Raw genomic sequence first — 18,645 nt, 5'->3', positions numbered from 1 at the left:
ATTCCGCCAGAAAACCGTTTGGAAATTTTTTAGAAGTTCTTTCAGGAATTCCCCAGAAATCACCCAGAAAACCGTTCACGATTTATTTTCAGGAAATACTCTTGCAATATTATAAAGAAGTTAACCTGAAAATACTCCCAGAAATGCTCCCACTTTTTCTTCCACAAGGAGGGGCTTGTATTCCACAAGGAATTCTGCCAAAAAATGACCAGGAATTTCTGCGGAAATTACGTGGAGAATTGTTCCAGATATCCCTTTATAGATTCGTTTCGAAATTCCCCCAAAAATTTCTCAAGGTATTCTCAAGAAAAATCCAGGAATAGCTCCGGGAAATTCCCCTTCCAGAAAGATTTTACGATAGAATTGTTATGCGAATATCTGAAGGAGTTCCTAAAAGAATTCATAACGAAATTTCTGAAGGATTTTTTTAACAACGTTCTTAAGAAATTCTCGAAGATATTCCTGATTTGAATCTGAAGAAATTTTTACAAAATTGTTTGAAATAATTTTGGGTGATTCCGATTTATAAACTATATCGGAAATGAGATTATATTCTACATCATTAGAAGTGGAAAAATGTCATATGAACATGGTGGAAAATATGTATTTCTGACAGGAGTTAGACAAAACTGGAAAACTGAACTTGACTTTACTGTTAATGCTCTTTGGAAAAAAGTTCGAAATCCATAATCCTACTGCCTACAATAGCCATCGGCGTTGTAAAAATATTTGGACGTGGTAAATTTTCATACAATTCATTTTGATGGTGGCGGCGCACAGGTCTATTCCTGAGGACCACTCAGTGAAATTTTGCTTTCATATTGCTACATCTAACTTACGAGGGAGGATTACTAAGACGAATTTAAAAAAAATGGACCACTTCACCGAATGTTCCAGAACTTCTAGAGGACCATCCGAGGAGAACGACTGGTTGTTATATTGAATTAGCTCTGACATTTTTACAACAAGCGATTTTCAGAATGTTGCAGCTTTCTGAGTTGAATTACAGAAATTTACCACTTCTCCGGATATTCTAAAGCTCCCGGAGGATTACTAGGTGGCCACCAGGCGTCAATGGGAGATGCTCGCATTGATTTAACTCTGGCATTACTATTACAGTCAAACCTCTATGAGTTGATGTTCTATGACTCGATATCGACTCATGGAGGCAAAATATGCCATATTGAAAAAAATATTCTAGGTTACTGTGATGGTCCCTTCAATCAGATTTTCAATGATTCTCTATTCCACGTCTCGATATTTAAACGAGTCTTCATTATCGACTCATTGAGGTTCGCCTGTACAAACGGTATAGGAAAAATCGCAGTTTTCTGGGATGCATTATAAAACCATTAAATATGACCACTTCACTGGATTATCCACTGGTCAATGAGTGGTGCTTGCATTGATTTTGCTCTCACAATGCTACCACAGACGTTTTAGAAAAACTCGCAGCTTGCTGGGACGTAATTTAAAAATTGACCACTTTACCGGATGTTCCGGATCTTCCGGAAGAACACTGGGAAACCACTTAAGGTCAATTAGTGATGCTTGCTCTGATTTTTCTTTGACAATGCTTCCACAAACCGTTTAGAAAAAATCGCAGCTTTCTGGGACGAATTTAAATAATTAGCCACTTTACCGGATGTTCCGGATGTTCCGGATCTTCTGAAGGAATACTGGGAGACCACCTGGGGTCAATTAGTAATGCTTGGATTGATTTTTCTTTGACAATGCTTCCACCAACCGTTTAGAAAAAATCGCAGCGTTTTGGGACGAATCTAAATAATTGACCACTTTACCGAATATTCTGGATCTTCCGGAGGAATACTGGGAGACCACCTGGGGTCAATTAGTGATGCTTGCATTGATTTTTCTCTCACAACGCTTCCACAAACCGTTTAGAAAAAATCGCAGCTTTCTGGGACGAATTTAAATAATTGGCCACTTTACCGGATGTTCCGGATCTTCTGAAGGAATACTGGGAGACCACCTGGGGTCAATTAGTAATGCTTGGATTGATTTTTCTTTGAGAATGCTTCCACCAACCGTTTAGAAAAAATCGCAGCGTTTTGGGACGAATTTAAATAATTGACCACTTTACCGAATATTCTGGATCTTCCGGAGGAATACTGGGAGACCACCTGGGGTCAATTAGTGATGCTTGCATTGATTTTTCTCTCACAACGCTTCCACAAACCGTTTAGAAAAAATCGCAGCTTTCTGGGACGAATATTAATAATTGACCACTTTGCCGGATGTTCCGGATCTTCCGGAGGAATACTGGGAGACAACCTGGGTTCAATTAGTGATGCTTGCATTGATTTTTCTCTGAAAATGCTTCTACAAACCGTTTAGAAAAACTCGCAGCTTTCTGGGACGAATTTAAATAATTGACCACTTTACCGGATGTCTGCGGATCGTCCGGAGGAATACTGGGAGACCACCCGGGATCAATTAGTTAGGCTTTCATTGATTTTTCCCTGACAATGCTTTCACAAACCGTTTAGAAAAAATCGCAGCGTTTTGGGACGAATTTAAATAATTGACCACTTTACCAGATATTCTGGATCTTCCGGAGGAATACTGGGAGACCACCTGGGGTCAATTAGTGATGCTTTCATTGATTTTCTCTTACAATGCCTCCACAAACCGTTTAGAAAAATCGCAGCTTTCTGGGACGAATATTAATAATTGACCACTTTACCGGATGTACCGGAACTCCCGGAGAATCAGTGGGAGGCTACCACTAACTGGTCAAGCAAACGTCAGTCAGCATTGATTTTCCTGTCATATTGCGATTACGAAAGATGATGAAAACCGCATCTCGCTGGAATGAATGCATTTATTAAATTGTGACTTCACACGTGTTCCAGAATCCGGAGCATCCGGATGTCCACCCGGTGGCCAAGGCACCCAGGGAGCTAAATTGACGTCCGGCCTAATGCACTTATCGTCGTGAACAATTTTGTTGAAGGTCCCATTATTCTAAATGGAAAAGATCCGATGGGAATATGGGAGTTCTGAAGTGATGCTAAACTTTTTTGGGGGTGTTGCAATATTCAAAGTAGGTGTTGCAATACTTATTTTTGCGCTTCCATACTTTTGGCGGGTAGTGTATGTCAAACAGTTCTTTTTAGTCAAATAATTATTCAACATTTGTTCAGTTCACAGTTTGCTCCAGAAATCATTCCAATCATCACTTGTTTTGATATTCGGTTGCCGGGCACTCCAGCTGCAGTCTAACTAAGTTAAATTCAAAATAAATAACCTCCACTTCAGTACCAAACTGGAAAGCTCCGTCGGCTTCCATGCATATACGCGCCGCTTAAAAACTTCCTGCAAACTGCTGCCGGTGTGTCACATATGCTCATGCACGTATGTCAAGGCTGCACACCGTTTCCGATCCGACCGGGTTCGTCATTCGCACAACATAAACGCAATCACCGACACGTTCAACGTTTGATGTGATTATAAAGTTTAAATTAGTTGCGAAACAATCAACAAAATGCTTTGCATATTGATTGGAGTGAACGTATAACGTGGAGACATTCTGTATCAGTGTTGCAGAGTGTGGGATTCGATTTCGATATATCGAACGATCGATAAACCAGCAGCGATGATCCAAACAACTCTGAGCACTTTTGGGTGTCTCCTCGCGTTGTTTACTTCAGCCAGAGACGAACGGCGAAGTGCGGCGTTGATGACGACGATAATCCAAATTTCGGCAGACTTAATCGGGACGAAAATAAACAGTGCGCAAAACGGCAGACGTTTCGAGACCGGGCATGGACGACGCACGGCCAGCGGAGTCAAGAACCTGCTTTCCGGTCATTGCTCCAGAAAGAAGCAGAGGAAAGAATCTCACCCGTTCCGTCGTGGTACAATCGTTTGCGAATTTGATTTCTTTTTGTAACTGCACGTAGGTATTGGTCTATAAAAGTGTGCGTGCGCTGCTGAAGGAATAGAAATTCCTTTGTCTGAATTCCTCCCCACATCAACCACTAAAATATAAGCTCATCCAAATCACTGATGGTGCTTTAACGTGCTATAGCCCTGGGCGAATCTGTAGAATAAACAAATAATTAGCCCGATAACGGTTCCTGTCGTAAAATAAATTCTAAAGAATTTATGGAAGCGTGATTGGGGGTACATATATAAATCCGATTGAAACTAATTTCAATGCACCATAAAATGTCCAACAGTCCTATGGAGAACATTCTAAAATTTCATTTAACAACTCACATTTATTTTGCTTTTCAAAGTTCAAATGGAATTTTTAAATTCAAATTTTTATTCTTATAAATTTGAAATGAGTTTATTTATGACTCACTCTCACTGTTCTGAATTTCCCTTTAAGACTGTTAAACATATTTAAGAAAATCCCTGATTTATCCTCCTAGCGGTATAACTACCTTTTTCCTCCATCATAATAATAGTGTTTTGAGAATAAGTTTTAAGCAACTGAGCCCATATGTAGAACGATCTCGCCAATTCTCAACAATAGAAAATAATGGGACATGAATGCGACTAATTGCGAGCAAATCGAATAAGTATACACAGATAAAATAAAGAACATAAAACAGAAGTTTAAAGAACTCAACTTGGAGTACGAAGTTCAAATTTTTAACTCAAAAGTAAGTAGTTTTCTCACTTCCTCTCATGAAAGAAGCCTTTGTGGAAGAAGCCAAATTTGGGTTGTCTCGGGTGAGTGAAAATAACATAAATTTGAGTTGGTGAAACTTCATAGTGGGTGAAAATTCAACACGGGAGTAAAAGCAAAGTACTCACCGGATTTTTTTTCGCATTTTACTTATTTTTGGCTTCTTCCACGCAAGGGCGGATTTGAGTGAAAGGAACCATAAAGTGAGTTGTTTCGTGATTCCGTATAAGTGCCAATAGATGAGTGGGTTTTCTGCGCTTATACACACGTACACATAGATATGTTTTGTTCTGTGCGATCGAAATGAAAATCAATCAGTGCCTGTTTTATCGTGTTTCTACTCAGTAAGCAGACAGTTCGCGCGGTCAAATTTTGTTTTCTTGTCATTTTGAGACAAATAAGGCAAATTGCACAAATAAGACAATATACACAAATAAGACACATAAGAAACGTAAGAAAAATAAGATGATTTATCTACAAATAAAAAAATAATATAAATCAGACAACAAGGACAACTAACACAAATAAGAGAGACAAATAAGACAAATAAAACAAGAATTCGTGGAAGGAATACTTACATGATGGGCTACAGCTCTTAGATGAACCTACGCCGAATGGAGTATCCTTCTCCACTCGCTTCCAGTCGCCCTGAATATTGAGCGCCCTCAGGTCCTCTTCAACTGCAAAAGGCCATCGTGTACGCGGCGTTCCACGAAGCCTGTGGCCTCTTCCGGGTTCTCTTCTAAATATTATCTTCGCTTGACGTTCTTCCGGCACACGAACAACGTGTCCAACCCTCCGTAGTCTGCCGTGTTGTATAAGATTAACAATATCCAGCCCATTATACACCTGGTACAACTCACGATTGATGCGACGCCGCCACATACCGTTCTCCTGTTTAACGCCGAGTATTGTCCGCAGCACCTTACACTCAAACACTCCGAAAGCTCTCCGATCAGCCTCCTTTAACGTCCATGTTTCATGGCCGTATTAAGCCACCGGAAGAATCAGAGTAGTATGCAGCGCGAATTTTGTCTTCGTTTGCAGACTACGGGACTTTTTTTTCCTGTTCGGGTGTGCACTGCGACCAGTTATTAGATCTATTGTAACGTTACCCGTATCCTTAGTGTTTAAGTGCATGTCGAATTACTCCATTACTATTGATAAGCAATGCAGTATCGGTTTCGATACAGTTGTTGTTTTGTTTTCTCAAGAGTACCATGACAAGGTCCCACTATTTAGACCCTTCACAGAGAGCAATCCCATTGAAGGCGTGCCCCTTATCAATAGGAAATCAATCCTGTCTTGAGAAAACAGAACAGTAATACTGTTTTGGCCATGCATCGGAGCCCTAGCCACATCCTTGTCTTGCTTCTAGAATATCACCAGTAAAACTCTTAAAACCCGGGATTTAGCTCTGCCTACAAGACCATTTCAAGCAAGAGAATTTGTTCAGTAATAAGAACTTCCGTGTGTTCCTCTCACTACCATTGTTCACCAGTTCAAGAAGAGTTAGTACGTATTTAAACCCCTAACTCGATTTTTCCAGCAGTCAGTTCAGCCTTGGGACGGGTACCGAGGTTTTTAAATAATTGCTTGAAAAGTTGTTTCCGCTGCATACAGTTTAGCCTCAAACCAGAGGAATTCGAGTCTTTCAACTGTCTGCAAGGTAACGGGTGGCCACCGAACCGGGAAAAACGGGAAAAGCGGGAAAAAGACGGGAAATTGAAGTCACCGGGAAAAAAAGCGGGAAAAACCGGGAATTCAGGACATGTACCGGGAAAAAAATAATTTTCGTCAAATTACATTCAAAATTCTTTTCAATGATGTTGATATAAGGAGAAAAAAAACTTTTCAATGTTTATTACTCAGTCGCATTCTGACTGAATTATTTAATTTCAGTACATGGTGTGTGATACCTAATTAAGTAGATTCCAAATCCAGTTTGTGTTGTCACTAGATCATTTTGAAATCAATTTCTACTGACATATATCATGGATATTGTGTTACGAGGCGATTTTTTAATCTTTATTATTGTGATTTTTCATGTTTTAGAAATTCATCACGTAGTTACGAGGCAAGCTTAGAATCGAACATCGAAATTTTCATTCTTTTAAATGAGTATTAATCTTTAAGTTACTCTTCTGATCTCCAAGCTTGTCTTAAGACGAAAATACTTCTATTATTATTTTAGCAATTTTCAATTGCACAGAATTCGAAACAAAAAATAAATAAGGTGAATAATATATATTTTGATACATCTTCAAGAGTTGTTTGGAATTATATTCAAAAATTCTACAAATAATAAAAAAATGTCTTCGTGATTTAGTCTGCTATATTTTGAAGTATTACAGTTTAGTATTTTTCCACAACTAACCTAATATAATATAAGGTTATGATGGTGAAAGATATTCTATAAGATATTTTTTAACTTATTTCTCTAAAATAAGGAATATGTTCCAAAACCTTGAAAACTGCAATATTCCAATATTCCAAGAATGTTCAAACTTATTATTTATTTAATCAGACTAAGGCCGAAGTGGCCTGTGCGGTATATAAGAGTCTTCTCCATTCGGCTCGGTCCATGGCTACACGTCGCCAACCACGCAGTCTACGGAGGGTCCGCAAGTCATCTTCCACCTGATCGATCCACCTTGCCCGCTGCGCACCTCGCCTTCTTGTGCCGGTCGGATCGTTGTCGAGAACCATTTTCACCGGGTTACTGTCCGACATTCTGGCTACGTGCCCGGCCCATCGCAGTCGTCCGATTTTCGCGGTGTGAACGATGGATGGTTCTCCCAACAGCTGATGCAATTCGTGGTTCATTCGCCTCCTCCACGTACCGTCCGCCATCTGCACCCCACCATAGATGGTACGCAGCACTTTCCTTTCGAAAACTCCAAGTGCGCGTTGGTCCTCCACGAGCATCGTCCAGGTCTCGTGTCCGTAGAGGACTACCGGTCTAATTAGCGTTTTGTAGATTGTCAGTTTGGTACGGCGGCGAACTCTATTCGATCGGAGCGTCTTGCGGAGTCCAAAGTACGTACGATTTCCAGCCACTATGCGTCTCCGAATTTCTCTGCTGGTGTCATTTTCGGCAGTCACCAGTGAGCCCAAGTACACAAATTCTTCTACCACCTCGATTTCGTCACCACCGATGCAAACTCGCGGTGGGTGGCTCACATTGTCTTCTCTTGAACCTCTTCCTATCATGTACTTCGTCTTCAACGTGTTGATGACTAGTCCGATCCGCTTAGCTTCCCTCTTCAGTCTGATGTAGGCTTCCTCCATCTTCTCAAAGTTACGTGCCATAATATCTATGTCGTCGGCGAAACCAAATAGCTGGACGGACTTATTGAAAATTGTACCACTCGTGTTAATCCCTGCTCTTCGTATTACCCTTGCAAAGCGATGTTGAATAGCAAACACGAAAGACCATCACCTTGCCGTAACCCTCTGCGGGTTTCGAAGGGACTCGAGAATGCCCCTGAAATTCGAACTACGCACATCACCCGATCCATCGTCGCTTTGATCAACCGTGTCAGTTTATCCGGAAAACAGTGTTCGTGCATTAGCTGCCATAGCTGGTCCCGATCGATTGTATCATATGCGGCTTTGAAGTCGATGAATAGATGATGTGTGGGCACGTTGTATTCGCGGCATTTCTGCAGTACTTGGCGAATGGCGAACACCTGGTCCGTGGTGGAGCGTTCGCCCATAAAACCCGCCTGGTTCTGCCCCACGAACTCCCTTGCAGTTGGTGCTAGTCGACGGCATAAAATGTGGGAGAGTACCTTGTAGGCGGCGTTCAGCAATGTGATTGCGCGGTAGTTGCTACAATCCAGCTTATCGCCCTTTTTGTAGATGGGACACACGACACCTTCCATCCACTCCTGCGGCAAAACTTCCTCCTCCCTAATCTTGGTAATGACCCAGTGCAGCGCTCTAGCCAGTGCCTCACCACCGTGTTTAAATAGCTCTCCTGGTAGTTGGTCAACCCCAGGGGCTTTGTTGTTCTTCAGCCGGCCAATCTCCTCCTGGATTTCCTGGAGATCCGGAGCCGGTAGAATTATGTCCTGCGCGCGTTCTCCCAGGTCCATCACCATACCGCCATCTTCGTCTGCCACATCGCCATTCAGGTGTTCTTCGTAGTGCTGCCGCCACCTTTGGATCACCTCACGCTCGTTCGTAAGAAGGTTCCCGTTTATGTCCTTACACATATCAGGCTGTGGCACGTGGCCCTTACGTGAACGGTTTAACTACTCATAGAACTTTCGTGTGTTATTAGCGCGGTACAGTTGCTCCGTTTCTTCACGGTCTCGATCTTCCTGCTGGCGCTTTTTCCTCCGGAAAATCGAGTTTTGTCTGTTCCGCGCCTGTTTATATCGTGCCTCGTTCGCCCTCGTGCGGTGTTGCAGCAATCTCGCCCATGCTGCATTCTTCTCTTCCACTAACTGCTCACATTCGCCGTCATACCAGTCGTTTCTCTGATCCGGGGCACCGTGCCAAGTGCAGCGGTTGCGGTGCTACCAATGGCGGATCGAATATCTCTCCAGCCATCTTCAAGAGACGCTGCGCCTAGCTGCTCTTCCGTTGGAAGTGCCACTTCCAGCTGCTGCGCGTATTCTTGGGCTAGTCTACCATCTTGTAGCCGCCCAATGTTAAGCCGCGGCGTCCGACTTCGACGCGTGTTGTACACCGTCGAGAGTTTTGAGCGCAGGCATACTGCAACGAGGTAGTGGTCGGATTCAATATTCGCACTGCGGTAAGTGCGGACGTTCGTGATGTCGGAGAAGAATTTACCGTCGATTAGAACGTGGTCGATTTGGTTTTCCGTTTCTTGGTTAGGTGATCTCCATGTGGCCTTGTGGATATTTTTGCGGGGAAAGAAGGTGCTTCGGACTACCATTCCGCGGGAGGCTGCGAAGTTTATGCATCGTTGGCCGTTATCATTCGATACGGTGTGCAGACTATCCGGTCCGATTACCGGTCTATACATTTCCTCCCTTCCTACCTGTGCGTTCATGTCACCGATGACGATTTTGACGTCCCGCAGTGGGCATCCATCGTATGTCTGCTCCAGCTGTGCGTAGAACGCTTCTTTCTCGTCGTCGGGTCTCCCTTCGTGTGGGCAGTGCACGTTGATGATGCTATAGTTGAAGAAACGGCCTTTAATCCTCAGCTTGCACATCCTTGCGTTGATTGGCTGCCACCCAATCACGCGTTGGCGCATCTTACCCAGCACTATGAAGCCGGTTCCCAGCTCGTTGGTGGTGCCACAGCTTTGGTAGAAGGTAGCCGCTCGATGCCCGCTTTTCCACACTTTCTGTCCTGTCCAGCAAATCTCCTGCAGCGCCACGACGTCGAAGTTGCGGGGATGTAATTCATCGTAGATCATCCTGTCGCAACCTGCGAAACCTAGCGACTTGCAATTCCATGTTCCAAGCTTCCAATCGTGATCCTGTATTCGTCGCCTAGGTCTTTGCCGATTATATCGAGTCGCATTATCTCTTATATTGTTCGTAATGATTGGTTTTCTAGGCGGCTTATTGGGCCAGCGCAAACCTCCTGTCTCGTCGGAGGGCCGTCGTGTCAGGGCTGTTTAGCGTCCCACCTAACACCAGGACTTGGGCTTGTGCGCTTTGAGCGGCACACGGTCGCTTTGGTGGGGCCTACTTGCGGATACATGCAGCTTTTTATAGAGGTTTAACAGGGCCCACTGTCAAACCCCACCACATCCTAGGCAAGCCCCACAACTCGCAGATGGCCTGGGGAGGGATCGTCAAGCCCTTGGACATAGTCCCTGCTGCCCAAACTGCTGTTCAAACTTCTTAATAATAGATTCAAGATTTTAATTTAATGGATAGAAGACTGGAGAAAGAAAACAAAATTCAAGAACTTTAAAATGTGAAGCCGAATAAATTATGAATCGATTGTTTTGATTGCCCAAAATGTGCTTACATTTATTTTAAAAAAACAAAATAATGATTTTGATCGGAAACAAAGGTTTGGGTCTTCGGGTTAAATCTGTGTTCAAATTAATTGTTTAATTTTTTTTTTAAACTTTATTAGGGGAAAAGACGGCTTTGGCAGGTTTTGTTCTATTATTGGCAGGGGGGTTTTTGTCGACCAAATTTTATGAAATTTGGCCACAATATTCTTTGATATGCAAAGAATGTTTAGGCCAAATTTGAGCATAATCAGTCATTAAAAACCTCCTGACAATAATAGAACAAAACCTGCCAAAGCCGTCATTCCCCCTATGTGTTTTTGTAATTCTAGGATTAAGTTCAACACAAAATTGTTTTATAATTATGTAAACATTAAAGAAAATTCGGCTGTACTATATGATACTATTTTCACTGCTTTCTGTGAACATTATGCTCTTAGAAGAAAGAACATTAATTGACTGGCATGCAATGTCAATTGGCTCTGTCAGAAGCTTACGAAAGTTTCGCAACCAACAAAAAAAAATACGACGGTTTTGCAACTAACAAAAGATTCAAACCATTTTCATCAGGTGCTAATGTGGTATTACCATATTGATTAAATGACCACGAGGCGCACAATTTCAATGTTTCTGTTGATTTGATGCATTTCGCATAACACGTTGTTGGTAATTTAATGTATTTATCTCAAAAGTTCGTTACAAATTATCAGTTGCTATTATTACAAATTATAAAACTAAACTCCGGATTGATAAAAAAATAGAACACTTGGTTTAAGTCCAAAAACTCTTATCCTATTTTTTTTTTCAAATTAAATAAAAACCGGGAAAATTTGACAAAAATTTATCGGGAAAAGCGGAAAAAACCGGGAATTTGAAAATCGAATCTCAGTGGCCACCCTTTAACATAAATTATGTTTTATTTCTGAGTTGGTAGCGAGGTTTCTGCTGTTGGTAGCGGGGACTAAATACGATGAATCCTTAATTACCACAACTTATTGCCCTAGCTAGGAAAATGGATTAAGCTAGGGCTCTGTTTGGTAGATCTTACACCGCAACACACTACGTCAAAGTGATCTACCGTGTTACGGAACGACTACGGGACTTAAGCTGGTTACGAAGTCCGTAATAAGCCCTATCTGCAGCTGCAATCATCATCATCGCACGTCACTAATGTTCCAAGATACACACATTCTTCCACCATTTCAAATTTTTCACCATCCAGCACCATTTCGCTACCACGACTAATGAACCCACGTTGATTACCAGCGACCATGTACTTCGTTTTGCTGGTATTGATCGTGAGTCAAATCCTTGCTGTCTCCCTCTTAAAAGGCACAAAAGCCTCTTCCACGGCACGGCGATCAATCCCGATAATATCGATATCGTCCGCAAATCCCAGGAGCATATGCGATCTTGTCATAATGGTACCGGTTCTTTGCACACCAGCTCTCCTAATCGCTCCCTCGAGCGCTATATTGAATAGTAGATTCGAGAGTGCATCACCCTGCCTTAATCCATCTAAGGGGTCATCCACAAAGTACGTCACACCCCAAGAAGGGAGAGGGAGTTCTGAGCAGCGTGACGATCCATACAAAAATTTTAGGGATTAGTTACAAAAAGCGCGACGAAAGGGGGAGGGGGCTTGAAAATCGCTAATTTTTGCGTGACGTACTTAATGGATCTTCCCTAAGGTAACAAATGACGCCGATATTTCATCCGCAACCCTTACACTTGAATTCTATCCGTCCAACGTTATACGAATCAGCCGTATCAGTTTCGCCGGAAAACCATGTTCAAGCATAATTTACAATAATTCATTCCGTTTCACTGAATCGTACGCCGCCTTAAAATCAATAAACAGATGATGTGTCTGCAAGTTGTAATCCCGGAATTTATCAAGGATTTGTCTCAGGGTAAACATATGATCCGTCGTTGATAGGCCCGCACGAAAACTTGCTTGGTATTCGCCGACGAAGGACTCTTCAAGCGGTCACAATCTGTTGAACAGAATACGGGTCATAATTTTGTACGCCGAATTAAGGGGGGTTATTCCTCGATAATTGGCGCACTCCAGTCTGTACCCTTTCTTAAAAAAAAGGGCGAATGAGGGCGTCCAACCAGCTAGCAGGCAATTCCTCGTCTTCCCATATTTTCGACATAATATGGTGCAGAACTTCATAAAGCTGATCACTGCCATGTTTGAGAAGTTCAGCCGGGAGCTGGTCCTTCCCCGCAGCTCTTTAATAGTTTTCAGCTCTTTAATAGCTTTTCTAACCTCATCTAGGGGCCCTCCTTAGCCGTGCGGTAAGACGCGCGGCTACAAAGCAAGACCATGCTGAGGGTGGCTGGGTTCGATTCCCGGTGCCGGTCTAGGCAATTTTCGGATTGGAAATTGTTTCGACTTCCCTGGGCATAAAAGTATCATCGTGTTAGCCTCATGATATACAAATGCAAAAATGGTAACTTGGCTTAGAAACCTCGCAGTTAATAACTGTGGAAGTGCTGAATGAACACTAAGCTGCGAGGCGGCTCTGTCCCAGTGTGGGGATGTAATGCCAATAAGAAGAAGAAGAAGAAGAACCTCATCTAGTGTAGGCAACTCCACAGCTTGTCCATCGTCGCTAATATTTACTCTGCTCACCGATGCACCGTCACTTCCACTATTCAACAAATCTCGAAGTGTTGCTTCCACCTGGCAGCCCTTTCGGTTTTATCTGTCAGCAAATTCCCTTGTTGGTCATTGCACATGACGGGAGATGGCGCTGTCTTTCTCCGCACGCCATTGACAGACTCATAAAACCTCCGCATATCGTTCTGCTCCATTTTTTCCTGCGCGTCACTAATAACTTGTTCTTCGTACTCTTTTTTCTTCTGCGGTGGGTTCGTTTTTCGGCTGCTCTTGCTTCCTTGTACCGATTCGATCCAACATCCGGCTTCTGGCAACGTTCTTCTCGTCTGTCACTCACTGACACTCCACATCGAATCAACCCGTCCTGGGTCGTCTCTGTGGAGTGCCTACCACTTCTCGTGCTGTTGTGCTCACCACTCCATGAGTCGACTCCCATAGATCGTTGATGTTGTCGCTAACATTGATTGCACTTATCCGTTCGTCGAGCTTCTGGCGATACTCAACCGACACCTCCTTTCGCCGACAATCGCTGGATGTTGTAACGCATCGTTCGCTGTGATCTTTTGTTCGATACAGTTGACAACCGTGATCGAATTTTACTAACAACGACGTAGTGATCAGAGTCAATGTTCGGGCCTCTGAATGTCCCCACATCGATAACATGGTCTATCTGGTTGCAAGTTTCACCATTTGGGTGTCTCCAGGTGTGCTTTCGGATATTCTTTCGGATATTCGGATATTCGGATATACTGATGGCCATCCCTCTGGTAGCAACGAAATTTACTAGCCATAGGCCGTTGTCATTGGTAGCGGAGTGAAGGTTCTCCCTAACAATTATGGTACGGAAAAGGTCCTCTCTACCGACTTGAGCATTAGCGTCTCCGATAACAATTTTCACGTCATGCTTTGGGCACTCTCCATAGGCTTTATCAAGACATTCATAACACGTGTCCTTCACGTCGTCGGATTTATCGTTTGTCGGTGCGTAAATGTTTATTAGGCTGTTATTGAAGAATTTGTCCCGTATACTCAAAACACATATTCGTTCGCTAATGGGTTGCCACCGCATCACTCGCTTCATCTGTTTGCCCATCACTACGAAACCAACTCCATGCTCTGCTTTTCCGCCGCCGCTGTGATAGATGTTATACTTGAATTGGTCGTGGGGTCCGCGGCTCGGAATTCACGTTCTCCGGCTCTAGGCCATCGGACTTCTCGAATAGCGGCCACGTTCACTTAAACCTTCTGCATTTCGCGAGCCAGAAGGCTCACTCGTCCAGGTTCATTTAGGGTCCTGACATACCGAGTTTCCAATCATAGTCCTTATTTCATTGCCGGGTCGGTTGCCAAAAATAACGTTCTTTTTTCATCTATCTCCATTTTTCGTGGTATTTGAGAAGCTTCAGTATGCTACCTTACCGGGGTTGTGTTACCTACATGGCGCTGGTTAGGTATAGCTGACGCGATACAGCATTTCGTTAATCAGTCGCTGGGTACCAGGCAGACGTTGTTTGAGCCGCACCTGCTCGTGAACAGACGCTCGAGGCGTACCTTCTCACTCTAGCTGATGTCAGAAGGTGCCCAGGCTGCACTACCAGCTAAGAGCACAACCCTTAGCTGGCGGTCTTTTGTCATCGGACGACCCGCGGAAGCATGAGATAGGAACTTGTGGGGACCAGAGCTCTGTTGGGCGCTCCTTCCTTGAAGTCAACCCACCATTTTGCAGCCCTCGTGGAAGGAATATCTGGAGGAATATCCATAGAAATTTCAGGAGGAATATCTGGAGGAGTATTTGGAGGAATTCCTGGAGAATATCAGGATGAACTCCTTGAGGAATACTCAAACGAATATACGGAGGAATTCCCAGAGATATACCATATCCGAAGGAACTCGTGGAAGAATGTCCAAAGGAATTCCTGGAGACATATTCATCTGGTAGAAAATCCGTACAAATTCCTGGGATAAAATCTGGAGGAGTATTTGAAGGAAGTCCTGGAATAATATCTGGACGAATTCCTGAAGGAATATCCAGTAGACTTTCTGAACTAGTATCCAGGAGAATTCCTGGATGAATATCCGGAAGAATCCCTGGAGGAATATCCGGAGGAATTTCTAGCGGAATATTTGGACTAATTCCTAGAAAAATACCCGAAGGACTTCCTGGAGGAAAATCCGAAGGAATTCTTGGACGAAAATTCGGACGAATTTCTTGAGGAATATCCAGAGGAATTCCTGGGAGAATATCAGGAGGAATTCCTGGAGAAATATCCGATTGCTAGAACATGAGAAATATATGAAAAGGTACAAAGTAGGAGGAATGGAACGGACCTGGGATTGAACCCACGACCTTCTACGTATGAGGCAGAAGCGGTAGCCATATGACCACCAAGCCCGTTAATTTATTTTAAAGCTTAATTCAAATTTAGGAAATAGTAGGTCCACAAAATTTTCTAGGAACATTCCATGATAAATTTCAAAGAGATTGTCAGCTGGGATAAGCGAAATTCCTTCCCAATTTCGAGTTAGGTACAGATATTTTAGTTCGCAAATAGCGCTCTACCGCAAGAGAGCTTCCCACAAACGTTAACAATTGTTCTATTCCAGGTCATTCAAGAATTCTCTGGAAAATAAGTCCTTTAAGCTTTAAAGTATACAAGCGTAATCAAAATTCTGTTAGCTTTTCCAAAAAATGTTTCATGCTCTTGGTGATCAATACGTGGTACAAACCTAGAATTGGATTGCATCAGAGTAGCATCTCTTTCATCCGTTACCACAGATATTGGTTTGAAACTGATCACTATCTCTTGGATGGAAGCAAGACACGTCGCCAATCGCGCAGTTTACGTCCGCAAGTTGTCTTCCTCCTGATCGATCCATAATACTCGCTGGGCACCCGCCGTCTTGTGTCCATCGGATCGCTATCGAGAACTATTTTCGCCGGATTATTGTACGGCATTCTGGCTAGCTGTCAAAATATCTTATTTATATGTTGTTGTAAGGTAGAGTGGAACAACAATATTCAGCTTCATATTCTACTATCTTAATAAATTTTGTTATTCGTTTATCATTTGGATCGGTAATCGACAAGTGAATTGTTGGTTCCACCAATGTTTTGGTAGTACAGAAAAACGTTTGCGGAAATTGTTACATTTTTTTGCAGAGGAGGTGATTGCGCATCCTGGATAACGAGCAGATTTAGCCGAGTTGGAGATGAGAGGTCTACTGGGTATGGAGATATGTTCAGGACGGACAGTGTTCTCAGTCGAACATTATTTGTCAGATTTTGCAGTGTGGAAATCCCTACCACCTAACCGAATATCCCAAATTGAGTGCAATTTTCGGGTGACCGCTGACCGCTCAATGCTGTGATAAAAATGGTTTTGGATAAACAATTAGTCATTTTTCATGTACCTTCTGAACTATATGATTTGTATCGTTCGCTACATTAGTTAAAAGAGACTTTGGTTTTTGTTCTACTGCATCTCAATAAACACTTGAGCAACTGCGGCTCAACTTGAAATTTTCGTTCACACCCATCTTCAATTGTGCACCTTTTCTTTCGGAAAACAGAAACCGGTTGTAAGCAGCAGCGGTGATGCACCGCCAAAAATGGGCACACGCGTGCCCAAGGAACCTTTCACCTGTCGAATGTATTTCTTTCGACTGACTGAACTTATCGCTTCATAATTACCGCAACCACCACACACACGAGAATGAGGGAAAAAAGCAATCGGTGGCGACGGGAAGTGGTCCTTGCTGGCCATATTTGCGCCATTGGTCATCGTGGTGATTGCCGTCGAGCAGCTGCCAGCAGCCGCTTCTTTGTCGTCTGCCCAAGTTGTGGCAGACACGGTCACAATGTGTTGTGTATGGGCTGCAGGTTGTAACATTTAGTGCTGCCCAAGTTTGAATTCCAAGGGGAGATCAAAAGGTTAGCGTGTGAGGGGGACTCGGGAATAAATATTAATCATGAAACAGATGTACGACCGATAACGGGGAGGTAACGTTTTATAGCTGTCAATAAGGTATCGGGAGATCTGTTGGAAGGTTTGTCGAATAATTGATTTTTTTGGGGTTTTCAATGGGCACAGAAAGGGCCTTCTCATATTCAATTTTATGGCGTTTTTTATGCGTTGACGTTTTATTTGAAATTAATGGATTTTCTATCTCTTTTCTCCCACAGGTAAGTGAGACACATTTTCTTGTAGACAAATGATGTTTCAAAACATAAGAAATTTTAAGATAGAATCAGTTTATTTCTGGTATGTATTGCTTCATTAATTCATTGAATTAGAAGTGTGATGAAATCACAATCATCGAAATGTCGAATTAAGGTCAGATACAAGTTTCCTACTAAACGTTAAATCACAGTAGAGCAAAAAAACAATTTAAATTGTATTCATTTTGCTTTTCCATTCCGCCTCAAAAGCTCTTTCTGAAATAGGGGTTGCTCATTTATGTCTTTCTGTCGGTTTATTAATTTTACTACGTTCTACAATCACTTCGCAGAATGAGATTATTTTTCCTTACTCGCACATTCGGTCCAAAACCAAACTTTTTACCTATCGACTCAGTTCGACGAATTGCAGTACTGTCTGTCTGTGTGTATCTGAGCGAAAATTCTCGCAATTTTTTCAGGCACTTATCCTGAACCGATTTGCTCGCCGATACCCTGATTATCCTGAACCGATACCCGCATTATACCCTATTGAAAATTGGCCTGATCGGACTATGGGATCAGAAGTTATGGCTAAAATCACTATTCTGGCACTTATACTCAACCGATTCACTCGCAGTCGCAACAAATTGCGTTCAACGGTAATTCTTGCTTTTATGTCACGCGGATCATTATCGGATCGAACTCAACTTTAATACATAATACGTACTTCCTAATACATGTGTTATTAAACAGTAATTTATCATTTCGTTTTGTCCTAATGGTAAGCGTGAGCGGATTAATAATTAAATTTGTTGCTTACTTTATACTTTAAAATAAGTAATGAAAATATCCTAAACATTGTTTTTTTGTCGCTATTACAGTAATTTCATTTAGCGGTGTGTATGTTCCAATGCTTTTAACGGAAGCGGGTCGAATAGAATTGAGTGAAAGTAAACGAAAAAAATTGCTTTGTTTTACTAGGATAACCCTCCAAACAGCAACAACACGAACAAAAGGTCGACCATTTTCATTATAGATGTGTATGCCTCATTGGATTTCTCCCCAGCGTCCACCCTGCATGATGACGAGTTTTTCCGCGTATCAGCAGCTATCACGAAAAATTTATGGAAAAGCTTTATCTTGTCCTCCACAAGCCAAATCTGCCTAGGTGGAGACCTGCGCTGACAAAGTTGGCTAATTCAATTTTGGTTGTGTCCGTTGCCCGGTCCTCTTCTTCCATTCTT

The 18,645-nt window shown here is 42.6% G+C and overlaps 1 protein-coding gene across 1 annotated transcript in view; it reads left to right on the top strand.

Annotated features, from left to right (window-relative positions):
- LOC134210939 (serine/threonine-protein kinase NLK) overlaps positions 1-18,645 on the top strand; it is a 250,974-nt gene that overhangs the window by 140,727 nt on the left and 91,602 nt on the right.

Source organism: Armigeres subalbatus, chromosome 2 (genome assembly GCF_024139115.2).
Source record: "Armigeres subalbatus isolate Guangzhou_Male chromosome 2, GZ_Asu_2, whole genome shotgun sequence".
In the NCBI taxonomy this organism is placed as follows: domain Eukaryota; kingdom Metazoa; phylum Arthropoda; class Insecta; order Diptera; family Culicidae; genus Armigeres; species Armigeres subalbatus.
Note: the sequence above shows the minus strand (reverse complement) of the source record. Positions and strands in the feature narration are given on the sequence as shown.